The sequence below is a fragment of the Ursus americanus genome, chromosome 18 (genome assembly GCF_024610735.1).
Source record: "Ursus americanus isolate L20-20 chromosome 18, mUrsAme1.1.p, whole genome shotgun sequence".
Classification (NCBI taxonomy): domain Eukaryota; kingdom Metazoa; phylum Chordata; class Mammalia; order Carnivora; family Ursidae; genus Ursus; species Ursus americanus.
In genome coordinates this window covers 51,371,442-51,388,543 of record NC_142144.1, presented here as the reverse complement: position 1 = coordinate 51,388,543, position 17,102 = coordinate 51,371,442, and the positions used below count along the sequence as shown (strand labels likewise).

General features: G+C 43.7%; 1 protein-coding gene across 6 annotated transcripts in view; it reads right to left on the bottom strand.

Moving 5' to 3' along the window:
• FREM1 (FRAS1 related extracellular matrix 1) overlaps positions 1-16,547 on the bottom strand; it is a 173,774-nt gene extending 157,227 nt beyond the window's left edge. For 2 of the 6 annotated variants that reach the window (XM_087869631.1, XM_045780815.2), the window contains exon 1: positions 14,872-15,513. The gene's annotated coding sequence lies outside the window, so the exon portion shown is untranslated. Of the gene's footprint in view, positions 1-14,867; positions 15,515-15,552; positions 15,623-16,404 lie in introns of those variants that run through there. The other 4 variants (XM_045780814.2, XM_045780813.2, XM_087869630.1 and 1 more) reach the window with 4 other exon arrangements.
• Between the last annotated feature and the right edge of the window lie 555 nt (positions 16,548-17,102).

Sequence of the window (17,102 nt, the reverse complement as noted above, 5' to 3'; positions counted from 1 at the left end):
TAAAAAAATATTTTCCCAATTTTTAAAATAGTATAAATTCATTGTAGAAAATTTGAGAAATAAACAATTATAAAGAAGAAACAAAAACTATCTAAAATTCTAACATGTGGAGATAATTATTGTTACTACTCAGTCTGCTTTCTTCTAGGAATAGTTATAGATTACTTTTTTTATTTAAATTCAATTAATCAACATATAGTGTATTATTAGTTTCAGCGGTAGAGGTCAGTGATTCATCAGTCTTATATAACACCCAGTGCTCATTACATCACGTGCCCTCCTTAATGCCCATCACCCAGTTATCCCATTCCCCCATCCCCCTCTCCTCTAGCAACCCTCAATTTGTTTCCTGTGATTAAGTCTCTTACTGTTTATCTCCCTCTCTGATTTCATCTTATTTTTCCCTCTCTTCTCCTATGTTCCTCTGTTTTGTTTCTTAAATTCCACATATGAGTGAGATCATATGATAATTGTCTTTCTCTAACTTATTTAGCTTAGCATAATACCCTCTAGTTCCATCCACGTTGTTGCAAATGACAAGATTTTATTTTTTGATGGCTATGTAGTACTCCATTGTATATATGAAGCACATCTTCTTTATCCATTCATCTGTTGAAGGACATCTTTGTTCCTTCCCCAGTTTGGCTATTGTGGACACTGCTGCTATGAACACTGGGGTCCAGGTGTCCCTTTGGAGCACTACATTTGTATCTCTGGGGTAACACCAGCTAACCATTCTAACTGGTGTGAAGTGGTGTTTCATTGTGGTTTTGATTTGTATTGGAAATGCTTTTGATGGCTTAGACTAGGTGGTAAGTGATAAAAACTGTAATGTTGTTTGAGACTAAGTCACAGTACATCAAAAGTCACAGAATTCTAGGGCTGGAAGGAGCTTCTCCTCCAAATTTTACTTAAACCAACATTCTCATCATTAGGTGTGATGCATTTACTTTGCATCCGGCCCTGTTTCACAACCACTTATGGAGTAGATTCGATTCTAAGGATTCTAAGGTAACTAATTTGTCCAAGGCAAATGCTAATAAATGATTGAGCTGACATTCCAACCCCAGCGAATAGGCTCCATGGCCCATGTTCCTGAACCCCATGCTCTACACATGCCAGCACACACACAGAGGTCAAGGTGAGGAAGCAGCGGCCCTAAGGGGCTAAGTGATTTGCCAAAGGTTAAAGAACTGGTTGGCCTGCTGCTTTATTCGCTTATGCAAGCAGAGCACAGCAAGCACACCACAGTATCAAATACAGGGATAGAGTAAAGTAAGAAAAACTACAAGTCATATGCATGGATCCTGGCAGTGAGGAGAGGCAGACACTGGTTTGAGAGTAGTTTTCCTGGGAGCGGGCCTTCCAGCACATGGGCAAAGCCCTCAGTCAGGGCAAGATCTGCCAAGTCAACATCTCTTGCCATGGCCTCGCTGCCTGTACCTGCCCTTCAGGGCGATGGGGTCATTACAAGAAAACAAACATTGAATCCTTAAAAAAAAAAAAAGGCAGTTCTTAAAACCAACAAATAATTAAACATAACAGAACTCTAATGAGAGAGAGTCTTGCCTTTCTTCTCTGCTGAGGATCTTAGCACAATTCTGATGTTCAGCCGCCACCTACACATCCCTTTATTTAACAAATATTTGTTTTACAATGTTTGTTTTTTAGAAATAATTTTGTAAAATCAGTACAAGAGAAGGAGGAGGAGGAAGGCAGTGGGGAGGGCTTAATGCTCTGCTCTAGGATTACAGCTGAAGTGAAAGGAAATACAGCAGTAATACGCATGGACTATAAATCAGATTTCTCCCCGTTCCACTATTTCCTTGAACAAGGTCCTTGTTCTTCCTTGGCCCCTGTTTCCTCACCTATACAATAAGTGATACCTTTCAGGGCCATTAGAATAGTTAACTGTGATAATGTGTGTAAATGTATTATGGCTCCCTCCAAGTCCCCAGCACGCAGGCGCACGTGCACCCACAGACAGACCAAGGCTCCAGGAAACTCAGTCCCCTTTCTGGCCCAGGCCAATCAGAGTTTTTTCTAAAACTTATTAAAAACATTGCCAATGTAATGGATACAGGTCATTAAACCTCCATCAAAACCCAGAGAATGTACACCACCACAAGTGAATCCTAATGAACCTATGGGCTTTAGATAATCATTAACTGGTTCATTAATTGTAATAATCATAACTGGCTCAAAACTGGGCTCATTGCTTGTAGTACCCCACACTCACACGAGATGTTAGTAACTGGGGAAACTGGGGGGATTAGGACAGAGCAAGAACTCTGTCCAATTCTTCTATAAACCGAAATACGCTCCGAAACTGAAGTTTATCAATTAAAAGATAAGTATTAGTTGAGCCATCCTTGGACACGCTCCATGACTTAGGTTGACTTGACTCTCGAGTAACACCCAACAGAGCTAGGAAATTTTCTATAGAGCCGTGCAGGGCCATTACAAACAAAATAGAAGCAAGGCAAACCACATGGACTTCTGGCTCCTCGCACTTCCTGGCGTTCAGAACTGAGTGTGATTTTACCCACGCTGTAGAGCTCTGTCCTTCCTCAGGATCTGCATACATCCCACTACTCAAGCACCAGCAGTGCTGGCCACATGACACCCCCACATTGAAGGCCCACTTGTGAACCCAGCGCCAGTACTCGTTCTCCTGCAGAGGCAGGAGTCCCCAATGCCTCTGTGGCCCGCTGAGTTTAATTGCATTAAGAAGAGTGGAAACTTAATCTGCTTACTTTGGCAGAATTTGGGGTGGGCTGTGATAAGTGGGAGGGTGGGAGGGTGTGAGAGTGCTCTCAGGCACTGAGATTAAAAATGCTGCAGTACTAGTTCAAAAACAAAATCTCTGTAAACACCACAGGCTGCAAAAAAAATATCTGAATGTCTGATGAGATGACTTATTGTTGAATCCATGTGTGCACAAGAATAAGATGTGTGCAACGTATAAGAATGGCCTCATGTAACAATTACAAACACCACCAAGCCAGGGAAATGTTTTAAAAGAGAGACAGGGGCGCCTGCATGGCTCAGTCAATTAAGCGGCCACCTCTTGGTTCCAGTTCAGGTCATGATCTCAAGATCCTGAGATGAAGCCTTTCAAGGGGCTCCACCCTCAGCTCAGAGTCTGCTTCTCTCCCTCTCTCTCTCCCTCTGCCCCTCCCCCTGCTCGCTGGAGCGCGTGCTCTCTCTCAAATAAATAAATAAAATCTTTAAAGAGAGAGACAAATATGGTGCACGCAAGTGGTCTTGGCTTAAACACTTTCTTAGAGTTTCCAAGACACAAATAGACTATTTATAAAAGTGGGTTTGCAAATCATTTGTCTAGAAGTGAGAACATATTTGCTGTAGGCATAGAGTCCAGACTAGCTGAGGAAGGTAGTTCACACCGTGATGTCACTGAGCACTACATAAACTCATCATGGCAGAGGATACTTCTGGGGAAACCACACTAACACACCTGTCCTTCAAAGTATGGGCCAAAGGAGTTGAGATCCCATCATTGGGTTTTTCTCAGTTCAGTACACCAAATTCTGGGGCACAATTCATGTTGTAACCATGCTCCAGGGGTGCCAACGGTGCTGTTTTCACAGTCCAAAAAATAAATGGTGCCCCCAGAGTTATGCTCAGTCAACCCTAGTGTGATGGTTGACCCCAATGTCTCCTGAGGCCCGAGGTAAAGTGTAGTGGCTACAAAAGAGACTTCACTCTCATTGCTCCAGCCCTACTTCACTGCTGGAAGGGAGTAAACAGCCTTTGGAGGGCTGACGATGGTCTTCATCATTGACAACATTCCAGAAACACACCAAGGTGAGTTTCCCTAATGTCACTCCTAAACCAGCAGGGCCCCACCTCTGGCTTCATATCAAGCTGACTCATGCATCATCTCAAATTTCAGATTTAATTCTCCTGGGTGGGGTCCAGCCATCTGAAATCAAAAGTTCTCTGGTGATTCTAATGAGCCACCAGGTTTGAGAATCGCTGCTATAAACACCAGCACTTACTTTTCTTCTCCTCCGAGTAGAAGAGGTAAACGGGCTTTAGTGCCCAAAGACTGAAGGTGTATCTGAAAACCATCAGGGTGGAGTGAAGTGGTGGGTCTAGCACTGGGGTACCACCTAGAAGACCAGCACCAGGAAGAGGCTGAAAGCAAGATCGGTTTGAAGGTGATTGGGGAGCAGTGCGGAAGAAGGAGGAAGACAGGATGGGCCCAGACAGAGGAAATGAAGGCCATTCCTAGGAAGCTAGTCATATGCGTGACAAGTACAGACATGAGGCAGTGGTTTCCCAAATTAGCAAACTCGTTAGAAAGGAAACAGTCTAAAATAAAAGAAATTAACATCAAGTTTAGCCAGGGAAATTTTGTGCTAGGACTAGTTTCCCTTGTATTCCAACTTTTCCCTTGCTGTGAATCTGTAAAGACAGAGTTAAATACATATATAGCAACAAATTTTATTACCCACAAGGCTAATATTTCTCCATGTTTTTTTTTCATGGTATGATAGTTCATATTGTGATAGAAATAATCATTTGGGTTTAGGCAGGAAGTAATAGGTTATTACTTGCAGTCACTGTTGATCAGATTAGAAGGAGATTTGAGGCTGTCTGCTTAATCATCTGCTGCAAAGCACAAACATTCCAACCTCTGGTCTGTAAATTAAAAATCTCCCATGTGACTCCAAAGTCTAACTCCCCTTTGTGTTCCTAGTGCACCAGTTTCTTCTTGTCAGTTCTTCAGTGAAACAGCGGCCATGATTTCATGCCTCTTCTAACATTTGTTACCACGGTCGTGAACCTCCATCTTGTCCACTGGAGCCCATCTCACTACCTCCAGCCATCTGCTTAGGATTAACAATTCGGCTTTTTCTACTCAATTTTAGAAAAAAATTAATCCTTTGAAGGAAATAAAACTGTTTTTTCTTTTTATATTAATAGAAAGCCAGGTAATAACGCATGATGTTTACATCACGTTCTCTAGCTCACACATCTTTTCATAGGCAGACCTCAATTAAGCCTTTGAACTCAGGATAAGCACTTTGACTAAGCCATTTGCTTTCTGAACACTTTAGAGGTTCAAAAGAACCTCAACCTACAAAATAAGTATGTTCCTTAAACCTTCTCCGACTTCTTTTCATCATCTGTACAGTGAGGATCCGTAACACTGGTTTCACAAGGTTGTTGTAAAGATGGTGTTTGTTGCTGTTGTTCTTAATTAACAGACAAATTCAACTGCCCTCACATCATGGGCACACGTGCTCCTTACCATGTCATCATCTAAGGTTTTGAGTCTTAGTCTTAAAAAGTCTGAAAAGTCTAGGTCTTAGATCTTAAAGTTCTGATGTCGAATCTCTCTGGCCACAGAGCTAACAATTCAGACGTGATGCCTACAAGCCCTGGGCTGTCCGGAACAGCAGGGACAGCAAGCCTGCTGTGCAATACCATGTGATCTCCGACTACATCTCTTTTAGCTCAAGTGGTTGTCATCATTTGCCATATTTTTTTTAGATAGCGGGAGAGAGGGGGGAGGGGCGGGGCAGAGGGAGAGGAGAGAGAGAATCCTAAAGAGCTGAGCGCAAAGCCCAATGCAGGGCTCAGTCTCACAACCCTGAGATCATGACCTGAGCTGAAATCAAGAGTCGGACGCTTAACTGACTGAGCCACAGAGGCACCTCCATAAGTTGCCATTCTTAATGCAGACAAACACTTCAGTGGGGGGAGGGATGTATGAAGACCCGAGTCTCATAGCCTGTGATTTCCATGCACTACAAGGGGCCTAGCACCAAAGCAACTTACAAAGTTACAGACCAGGAAATGTCTCTGTATCAGGGAGTAAATAAAGGCCAGTAGTTTCCAATAAAGCAATCCAGCAACAATCAACATAGGAGGCCTCCTAGCATCTGCAATGCAAAATAGGACACACAGCACATTACTTCCTCCTAACCTGAAGAGTTAAGCCAGCATTGTGCAGGCTTTTTAGCCAAATGAGAAAAATAAAATGGGTTACATCTGGAATTTTTAAAAGTGCAAAGCTAGTCCTGCCTGAGGAAGTTTCCCTGTCACCTCATCCTGAAGCCAAGCTCTAAATCCAGAGTGTCTTACAAATGGATTTCTAAACGTGAATTTATAGGTCCACAGGTTTCATTTTATTCCTTCTGCTGTAGTAATGTCCTCAGAATTTGGAAGATCAGTTACTAACACCAAGCAGAGGCTTGATATGGTGGCATGGTATTTATGGGTTGAATTTTGTTCCCCCCAAATACATATATTGAAGTCCTAACCTCCAGTACCTCAGAATGTGACTACATTTAGAGACAGAGTCTTTAAAGAGGTAATTAAATTAAAATGAGGTCATTAGGGTGGCCCTTAATCCAATATAATTAGTGTCCTTATAAAAAGAAAAAATTAGGACACAGATGGGTACAGAGGGAAGACCATGTGAAGACACAGGGAGAAGAAATCAGTTCTACAAGCCAAGGAGAGAGGCCTCAGGAGGAATCAACCCTATTGACACCTTGATCTTGGCCTTGTAGACTCTAGAATTATGAGAAAATAAATTTCTGTTGTTTAAGCCACCAAGTCTGTACTTCATTGTTATGGAAGCCGTAGCAAATTCATACATACGGTACACAAGGTATGAGGAGGATATAAAAACTAGTGTGAAAGTCTTTGGGTAGCCATTTAATGTAGTCCAATGGCCACTCAACTCTTGCTCCTTTCCACTGACAAGTCACTTCCAGTGACCTCTTAATCACCAATCAACACACCCAGCGGTGCCTATATTTAATTATTCCAAGAATTCTAAGGGCTTAAGGCATCAACTATTTTCCAATATTGGAGCTAAATGTTTTGTTTTTTTTTAAATGCTGTGGTGTTCCATGCCGATCTACCGTGGGAAAGTCAGTGGATCTTAGCAGAGGCCACAGTCTGGGAGGAGCTCAAAGTTACCCAGCTGTGACAGGTGGGTAGCAGGAGCCTGATTTTTTTTTCTTAAAGATTTTATTTATTTGTCAGAGAGAGAGAGATAGGGGGAGCACAAGCAGGGAGAGTGGCAGGCTGAGGGAGAAGCAGGCTCCCCGCTGAGGAAGGAGCCTGATGCGGAACTCAATCCCAGGACCTTGGGATCATGACCTGAGCCGAAGGCAGACGCTTAACTGACTGAGCCACCCGGGCGTCCCAGAGTCTGATTTTCTTAAGACGAGGCAATTATTGAAAGAAAAGGAGAAGGAAGTAAGGAGAGTGACAGGAGAGGAAAAGGGGATTAAAGGCCCTTGTGTCTGGAATTTGCAATGAACTGCGGGTACCCGGACTGCGGCAGAACACCAAGCCACCACACCACAGCCACGTCCTGCACATTCCACGACAATGACTTTATGCTACAAAATGTTTTACTGTACTTTAGAAATGAGCCAGAGATTTATCCCATACTCGGCAGAAATCAGTTCTTTGGGTGCACCCCCATCCCTGTGTGCTTCTTGTTGTTATTATCACTCTGATAAACGGGCTTTAATCAGCAGGCCTGCGGCCCTCCCCATGGGAGAAGCCAAGCCCGAAACAGAAAAGCGGCCACACCAGTGAGTCCTGAGGACACGGTGACCTTATCTTGGCCAAATTAAGTTCTCTTAGTCCTGCCGTCTATTGGTGACATCATCTTGGCCAAATTAAGTTCTCTTAGTCTCAGTTGTCTTTCTGGTAAAAAGGGGCTGAAACACTAAGCCATAGTTGTGTTGTGAGAATCAAATGCAGAAATACATGTGTAGATGTATCTAGAACACAGTGGGTGCTAAATAAATGCTAGTGTTCTGACCACTGCTACTACCACTACTGCTACTGTGACTATTACTCCTACAACTCATCAAACATCTTCTTTTCTCCTCTCCCACCATATGCCTCATCTTGACCAACTAGCCTACATCCTTGAAAAGGGGTCTCTACTTGCTCCTCACCCCCTTGCATTCCCTAAGAGGACCACTTGATTTTGATTGCCACCAGTCCGCTGAAATAGCTGTCTCAAAGGCTGCCAGTGACCTGCTAATTGACACATCAACTTGAACTTTTCTCCAACAATCCTCTGATCTTGACAGTATCCAACAGTGCCCTCCACCCACTTTCTGCATAACTGCTTCTCTCCTGGCTTCTACACCTCAGTATACTCCTGGTTCTCTTTCTACCTAACCATTGCCTTTTTCTCTTTTATTCACTCTTCCTTCTCTTTACCTCTATCTTCTCTGGGTCACACTGCACTGCTAAAAATAATATGGCATTTCTTAAAATTTTAACCTCAGCTAGTTTCTCACTTCATATCCACTCCCACAGCCTTTGGCTAACACCTCTAGCCTATGTGTTTCCAAACCACAGCCTTACCCTCTCCCGTAGCCTCCAGTCACACGGTCACAATGATCTGCTGCACCCTTCCCATCTCCTTGCCCCTGTTCATGTCTGCCACCTGCCTGGAATGTCTTTGCTTCCATCTTTATTAAAATCCTTAAAGTATTAAGGCCTTGTGAAATGCTTCCTTCAAAATGTCCTAAGACATAATCATTCCATTTGGAAAGATTTCCTTCCTGCTATTGCAGAAGAATCACATTTTATTTAAACCCATCACAGGGCATTTATCACATCCTACCTGATGGTGTAGCTACTTATCCATGTGTTTTGAAGGCAGAAGGACAAACTGGCCATTGCCTATAATATGCATTCAACACATGTCTCGGTAAATGACATCAGCAAATACAGGTGAACCATGCCTTCACACACTGATGTCTTTGAACTCTTCTCATTTAAACTTGAACATTTCTGTGAGTCTGGGTTATAGAGATGTTGTGTCTAGTTTCCTCTCGAAAAAGAAAATAGAAAGAGGTTGGGGCACCCTTTCTCTTAAGAGAAACGTCTTGAGTGGTGCCCACAGCTCCATTTTTGGCTTCCTCCAGTTAAATAAATTTCCAGATTCCTAAGCAAAGATACAGAAGACAAGCGTATCCAATTCACAAACAGCACAAATCTAAAAATGTTCACTGTTATCAGTGAGGACGCACTCAAGATCCACGGTCTCAATAACTGGAGGCTGGAATAATGGACTGAAGCCAGCAAGTTCACTGTCCGCGGCACAAATGTGAAACTGTATTCCTCCAGAATCGACTGCACACGAACGGGAAAGCACAGACCAGCTTTGGCAGTAATTTGTGGAAAAAATAGTCTGCCCTCGAATTATTTGAAAGAGGAGTGACTTTTACTCTCTGGGTCCAGGGTGCAGACTCAGGGAGGATAGGGGGAGTTGCACCCTACTTTTATTTCATTGTTCTAAGATTTATTTACTTATTTGAGACAAAGCATGAGCGGGAGGGGCAGGGGAAGACAGAGAGAATGTCAAGCAGACTCTGCGACGAGCGTGGAGCCCCACACAGGGCTCCGCCTCATGACCCTGAGATCACAACCTGAGCTGAAACGAAGAGTCAGACCTTCAGCCAACTGGGCCACCCAGGTGACCTGAACCCTACTTTTAGAAAGAACTTTCCTTCAAAGTTGTCCAATAATGGCAAGGGCTGAGATATAGACAGAGGAAGGGATTCTTGTCCCAGAGAGGAAGTGGGGATTCAGTGCCTTCTGGGGTCCCTTTTAACTGTGAGACCGGATTTCCCTGTGTGATTGTCCTCTGCCCGTCTATCCAGCCTCCTTCCCCTGACACACTAGTCACACAGTTCTTTTTTTTTTTTTTTAAGATTTTATTCATTTATTGGACAGAGAGAGACACAACAAGAGAGGGAACACCAGCAGGGGTGTGGGAGAGGGAGAAGCAGGCTTCCCGCCAAGCAAGGAGGCTGATGCAGGGCTCGATCCCAGGACCCTGGGATCATGACCTGAGCCGAAGGCAGACGCTTAACGACTGAGCCACCCAGGTGCCCCATAGTCACACAGTTCTTCTTCTTCCCTTCTTAAACTCACTGCACTGCCCACTCTGAGCCTTTGTGTGTTTTATCCGTGCTTTTCCATCTGCCGTGAATGCCCTTCCCCCACTTCCAGCAAACCCCCGTTTCCCCGGCTAAATTCTAGCCATCCTTCAGGTCTCCACCTCCCAGACCGGTATCATCTGCTTGCACAGAATCCTGCGATACTCTCACCACCTGTGGCATTTCTTTGTTTGTTTGCAGTCATTTTATTAAAAGTCTACCTTTTCACCCTCATCGGTAAGCTTCTTGAAGATAACAACCATGACTGTTCTGCTCACTCAAGTCTCTCCTGTCCTGGTCATCTTCTCTGGCACAGAGAAGCTCAGGAAAGATTAGTTGAGTGACTGACTTATCACAGTGCAAACACCGGGCCTATAAGAAAACACTAGTGGGAAGAGAGAGAAGACCAGGAGGGAGAGCAGGGGGAGTACCACATGTCTGAATGGCTAAGGCTTTTCGTTTTCTTTTCAGTGATAGTTCACAGGCTGCTCATTTCAAATTCTCAAACATTTCTCCCAGAAGTTGGGCCCCTGGCTACGATGGAGCAAAATCCTCCCCGCCAAAAAAATTAAAATGATTTCTTTCCTGAAACGGCTATAAAAGTCTTCAAGTCTGGAGGGTCAAGAAGAAATGAGGACAGAATGATTTTCACAGTGCCCTTGCTCTCTCGGTACTAATCGCTTTGATGGCCCAGGAGCTCATGGATCTGTTCCATTGGGAGAAGAAATCAAGTGGGACCAAAGCCAGAGAAGTGATGGGCTAATATCTACTCTGCCTCGTCAGTGAAATCTGGAAGAAAGCTTGATTTCCCATTTCTCTTTTCTCTTCACCTATGAATTGAGCGGCTTGCCACATGTGTGATTCTTTCCAGCCTTCACACCTGTGTTAGCCCTCTTCCAGAGAAGAAATACTCAATTGATACTTATCATACATCATGGATCATGCTAGGTGCTTTCCAAATGTCCTTTAGCCCTCATGAACATCTGATAAATGTTCATACCCTCATTTGACTCAGAGGAAACTGGGTAAGTAACTGGGCCAGAATTACAGAACCAAAGAATACTGCAGCCCAGAACTGGAACCCAGCTGAAATTTATTCAAAGATCATTCTTTTTTTTTTTTTTCTATTACACACTCCAATTTAATATTTGAGATCTCCTATTAATACTACCCTTTGGTTTCAAAACAATCACTAATGCTTGTTGGACGAAATAGAATTATTCCACCATGTTATAACAAAGAGGAAGATATACATAAAACAGAATTAGGGTATTGCTGTTGTGTGTTGCTGTGTTGCCTTTCCCAGAAGCGGAATCACTTTAACAGGAAAAGCAAATCTGGGCTATAACTGGGATTTGATAGGAAACACCCAATAACTTTTAAACATATCGATGAATTCTCATCTGGGAATGTCAATCCTTTCTGAAATTCTCCTAACTTCACAAAGCTTTTGGCTTATAATTGACAAAACGAAGAATTTGACAGGAAATGTGGACCCTGGAATGAAAATCACATGACATTGAGTGCAACCTCATGAGATAAAGTCCTGGCTCATTTATTATATGAAGAATTTAGGGAGCATTTGGAAGCCCTGAGCAGCTGATAACACTTGACAGAAGGCAGAGAGGGGATCCCAGGGAGGTGGGACATGGAGCTCAGTGGGTCCTGGGGTGTTATCTGCCCTGGTCTCTAAAGAAGCCGGATATGAAAGTCTTAAGGATAAAACTGACAGTGAAGAGTGACATACAATCTTAGAAGCCTTTGCATGATGCATAAAAGAAGTATTTCTGACATCGTATCAGCAACCCCGTAAACAGAGAGGGATAAGAGTGAAACCAAAGACTATTTTGCCACCTCCTTTAAACCTACCAATAAGAGGCCAAGAATCTTTGGTCAAAAATATCCTAACTCTGCAGTATCCCTGTACATCCTCCAGTGAGTAGTTCCCCACTCAAACATAATATCTGCAGACAGCTGGAATCTACGTTTGTCAGAAAAGTGCCCAGAGCACGGCTATGTTTTCTTATCTTGATGGCCAAGTTTTAGAACCCTTTGAAATGACGCAGTCATGGCAGTAAGAGAAACTATAGTACGGACAAAACGCGGATTTCATTAGGGAGTTGGTTTTTTCCTCCAGACCCTCACAGGTCTCTGTTGGAGCCTCTCACCTGGTAGCACAAAAGCTATTAAATCGCTTGAATGAAAGGGTCAGGTGGCAGCTGTGCAACTATGAAGCCAGCAAGCCCTGTCAGACCACCCAGCTCTCCAAGGGCGGAGCAACACCAGATTCAGACAAGATAAGAGGCTGCTGTCCTCGGTAACCCGGCCCAGGGAGACAGCCTTTCCAGAGAGTTACAGGAACCCATTGTGAGGAATGACTGTGTGCTCTGCAAAGGTAGAATTCGTCTAACTCACTCTACCGGTGGTCCTGGTTTCTGACAAGAGAAAGAAAAGTTGAAAGATATTTTTGAAAAATTTTTAAAAAAGCAGGAAACTAAATCTTTGAGCCTATTTTCAAAGCAAATGCTAAAAAGCTCCCATTCCCCCTTGTTCGTGTTTAGAAGACTGGGCCATGTTTGCCAATGTCAGAACATCAGAGCTGGAAAGATACTCAAATTCATTTAACTCAACCCTTTCATTTTATTGACGGAGGACGTGAAGTTTAGAGAGATTAGCTGGCTCATCAAGACTGGTTAGCAACAGCTAAGACTTGAAACCGCATGAGGACGAGGGCTCTGTCCACACTACACACACTGATCTTTCCAGAGTCCTTGGAAAGTAGCATGGAGCCTGGCACATAGCAGGCACCAGCAAACATTTGGAGTGAGGAGAGGGGGGAAAAGGGAGGGACACTGATGACCACATCCTATTTTCTTTTTCCTGTAAATATCCAATGGCATCAAACATCACTGGGGATGGGGATGGAGGCTGAGTTCTCACCTTCATATGTTGTCAAATGAGGACCTCAGCATAATGGAGGAATCACTGCCTGTTTCTCCCAGTCCCTGTGCATTGGTCTAACCTAAACTCAGTTTCTAGGAATTATACTGCTCCCGAGCAGTCCCAAGAAATAATCCAGCTCAGTTCAGCCCCACTCAGCCTAGCCCATCCCCAGAAGCAGAGTATCCCTGAGAGGCTGTTAAAGAATTGAGAACAGCCCTGGGTTGAAAGTTTCTAAGACGAACATTGTTTGGCCATGTTCGGTCGGGTCAGACCATACATCCCCAACACATGGAAGGGGGACTGTGGCGTGTAAACACCTTTGCCCAACTCCCTTTTTCACTCGTGGGAATGGAAAGGTGAAGATGGAAAGAAGAGCAAGGAAACAAAGATGAGGTTGGTGGGAAAGCTTGTCAGAAGCCCTGGTTTATCAGCCAAGCATGCAAAGTCATGTTGCATATAACTTATGTTCAACATCAGCTGAAATTCAAGTTTATCATTTCGACATGAGGTTTAATATTAACCAAGTACATGACAAGAATTTAATTGCCAAAGACAACGTAAAGCATTGCTTATCCAAATGTGATCTCACCTGCTTCAGAATCACCTGGGTAAATTCTCAGCCCCTCCCCAGATCTAAAATCCTTTGGGGGGGGAGGGCAGTCACCTGCCTTTCAACAAGCACCCAAGTGGCTCCTATGCACACTGAGTTTTGAGAAGCCCTGATAGAGAGAAAGAGCAAAGGGAATTAACATTTTGCTAGAATCATACTGAAGGCACTTTTATCAAGTATAGACAGGAGACTGGGAAGCAATTCTTCAAGCTTTAACTAGAGCCAGGACTGGTGGTGTCAGTTTTCTGGAGCAGAAACCTGAGGAGAATTGGGTCACTAGGTCTTGTCTGAGAAGCAGCCGTGAAGAGGTTAATCTCTCCAGCAAGATTCCCAGGCCATAAACTCCAACCAGCCCCCGGAAATGCTCTTTTTAAGCTTTGTAATTCACACCAGGCAACAAGACTGAGCACAAGAGTAAAAAAAAAAAAAAAAAAAAAAAAAAAAAAGCAGAAAGGAAAATTGAATGCCTTGAAAATTATTTCTGTGATCCAGATGAAAACTAAAAGAAACTACTCACTACAGCACCAAAGTCTCTGGACCGAATCCGGGTAATGAACAGAAAGAACTTAAAAATCAGTCCAAAACTTCAGAACAAAATGATTTCTTTGCCTCTCCAACATTCCCTCTCATCCTCATAAAAACTGACACCATGCATTTAAAAATATATCTCCAAATAGAATTAAACCAAAACCAGGTATCCAAACTCATCTCATGCAAATTTCTATCTCTTTATACCATGAGGATATTATCCATCATGTTAATTTTTTTTATCCTTTCCCTTTGCCATTTCATGTAACTGAGAAGAAACACTGTGATCTGGGGTGGCGAGGGTGGATTACACAATGTAAAATGGTGATTTCACTGGTGAGTGCCACGGGGATGGATTCCGAAGTTATAAACTGTGTTACATAACTGTGGGCATACGCGTTTTAACGGTGCCAACTGCCACCCTTCTGAGTTGACAGGAGGATTAAACTTTTGCAGTCAGCTCTGCACACTTCTTGCGCCGACATGTGAAGCGAACGCTACCACGCAAACCACCTCTGGGGCGTTCTGCTAACAGAACGTTCGCGGTCAGGATGAGAGGAAGTACAGAAAGCAGACACTCACAGGTAGTGGGTTTCCTTTCCAAGCTAAAAAGCTAGAACCCCCGTGTCCTGGGCGGGCGGGCAAGAGTCGCTGACCTGGTAATCTCTGGTTTAAAGGGCTTTGAGAGGAAGGGGGAGGAACAAGGACCCAGGAAAGGAAAGAGAGCTGAAATTCCAGTCTTTCAGGTCACTGAGTGTTAGCTTTCTTTGTACTAGAAATCCCTCAGCCCACCCGACAGGAAGAGAGACCTGAAGTTCACATACTCACTCCACGCTCCTTGCTGGTCCCCTCCAAGGCGGCGGCGGCTGTGGCGGCGGCTTTGGAAACTTCCCGACGGCCAAGCCTCAGGACCCCCCTGCGGAGGGCATGATAAAGGATGCGTGCCGAGCTCGCGGGAGCCCGACCTCCCTGGCGGGGAGCCAGGGCTCCCCAGTCCCTTCTGCTGGTGGGGCCCGCAGGGACCAAACCGAGCTTTTGTTAACAAGGTGGCTTGAGCGTCCTCCTAGCCTCTCCCCAGCTCCCCCTGCACTATTAGTCCGCGACCAACCGCTCTGCCACTGGCTGAGCCCAAGCTGCCGCTCCCGCCCGCGGCACACGCGCACACACGCTCACACACTCGCGCGCACACACAGCACACACATGGCCACACGCACGCACGCGGCATATACAGTCATCCAAACACACCACACACAGACCCACACTCACAGGCGTGCACACAGTCACACCCCCTCACGCGTGTGCGTGTGCACACTCACGCACTAACACCCACACACAGACACACACACACAGACACACACACACACGCTAACACCCGCCACATGCATACTCACACACTTTTTTCCTGGACCTTCAAACTCTTCAAACACTTTTTTTTCCCCCTGAACCTCTTTTCTTCAACCAAATTCCTCCCCAGAAAGGTTTTTATTCAAATTCAGACAAGATGCTCACCACTGAAAAAGGAGGAGGAAGGGGAACTGGCCGCTTTTAACTTTGTCACAGCCTTTAATGAAAAAGAGGAGCTTCGGTTTGTAAGCCCCACCTTACTTGTTCAGTCTACAAGGCTTGTCACGTGTTTGATTCGTTTTAAAAAAGTCACAAAAATTCCAGCCATCTCATCTCCTTTACATAGAGTGCATGACCCCACCGAGTGAGATACATCACAGGTCAAGAAAGGGCCCCTCAGAAATTCATTTCGTTAAACTTGTCAGGGTTCAGTGGGCGGGTGAAAGCCTTGCTCCCTAACAACTGCATAATAAAATGCCTTCCTGTATCTCATCTCCACCAGAAAAAAAAAAAAGTAATGGCATGCCATCTGTCCCAACTTTTAAATTGACCATAAATAGAGAAGTTGAAGTATTATCTCACTTTGGGGGAAATGTTTATATTGAGACACGTCTGGCTGTTCTAAACTTTAGCCAAAAGCACAAGCCACTGTAAATCCAATTCACCCTAGACTGTGGTTCCCCTTCACAAGGTGACAAGCCATACCCTCTTCCTTGGAAACAATGAGAAGAGAGAAGTGAAAAGAAAAGAAAGAAATTTGTATGAGGAGAGAAAGAAAGAAAGAAAGAAAGAAAGAAAGAAAGAAAGAAAGAAAGAAAGAAAGAAAGAAAGAAAGGGAAAAGAAGGAAGGAAGGAAGGAAGGAAGGAAGGAAGGAAGAAAAAGAAAAGAAAAGAAGATAAAAGAAAAGAAAGAGAAAGAAAGAAAGAAAGAAAACGCTTAAGAGAGAAAAACAAATTATTTTATTTTACAACATGCTTTATGGATACTTTAGGAAGGAGGGGTGCCTATACACTTACTCAAAATCACCAGAACTTTAAAGTTTTCAAGAATCTCTTGATTCAGGACGTCTGAGTGGCTCAGTTGGTTAAGTGTCTGCCTTCTGCTCAGGTCATGATCCCAGGGTGCTGGGATCGAGCTCCATGCCAGGAGTCTGTTTCTTCTCTCTGACAAATGAATAAATAAAATCTTTAAAAAAAAAAAGAATTTCTCAATTCACCCCATTTGCTCTGATAATAAATGGATGAAACTTCTTGAAGAAACATGAGGCTCTCCATAAGTAAACAAACATTGTTCGCTAACAATTATTAGTAAACAAAATATAGTGACAACGTATTACTCGTGTACTAATCTCAAAAGGGCAAGACATAAACCCGTAATAATAACAGTTGGGAAACACAGTGTGATAGACAATTTTGTTCTCAGACTGAATTTAAAAATTTACCAAATCGTGACTATCTTAACCGCAAAGAAATGATCGCAGACCCTATTAGTTGAGACCCAAAATCCATTTGATAAAGGAATGATGGTAGGTAGTTGCATCAATATGCTTCTCCTAACATCTGGGCTAAATAACATTTATGGATTAGTCGAGAAACAGAAATAAGTGTTTTACATCACTTCTATGGGGGAAAAAATACCTTCAGCATTCTCAGCAAAAAATAACAAACAAACTTAGATTGAAACGTATTTCAGAATATCTGCAGGAAATGTAATT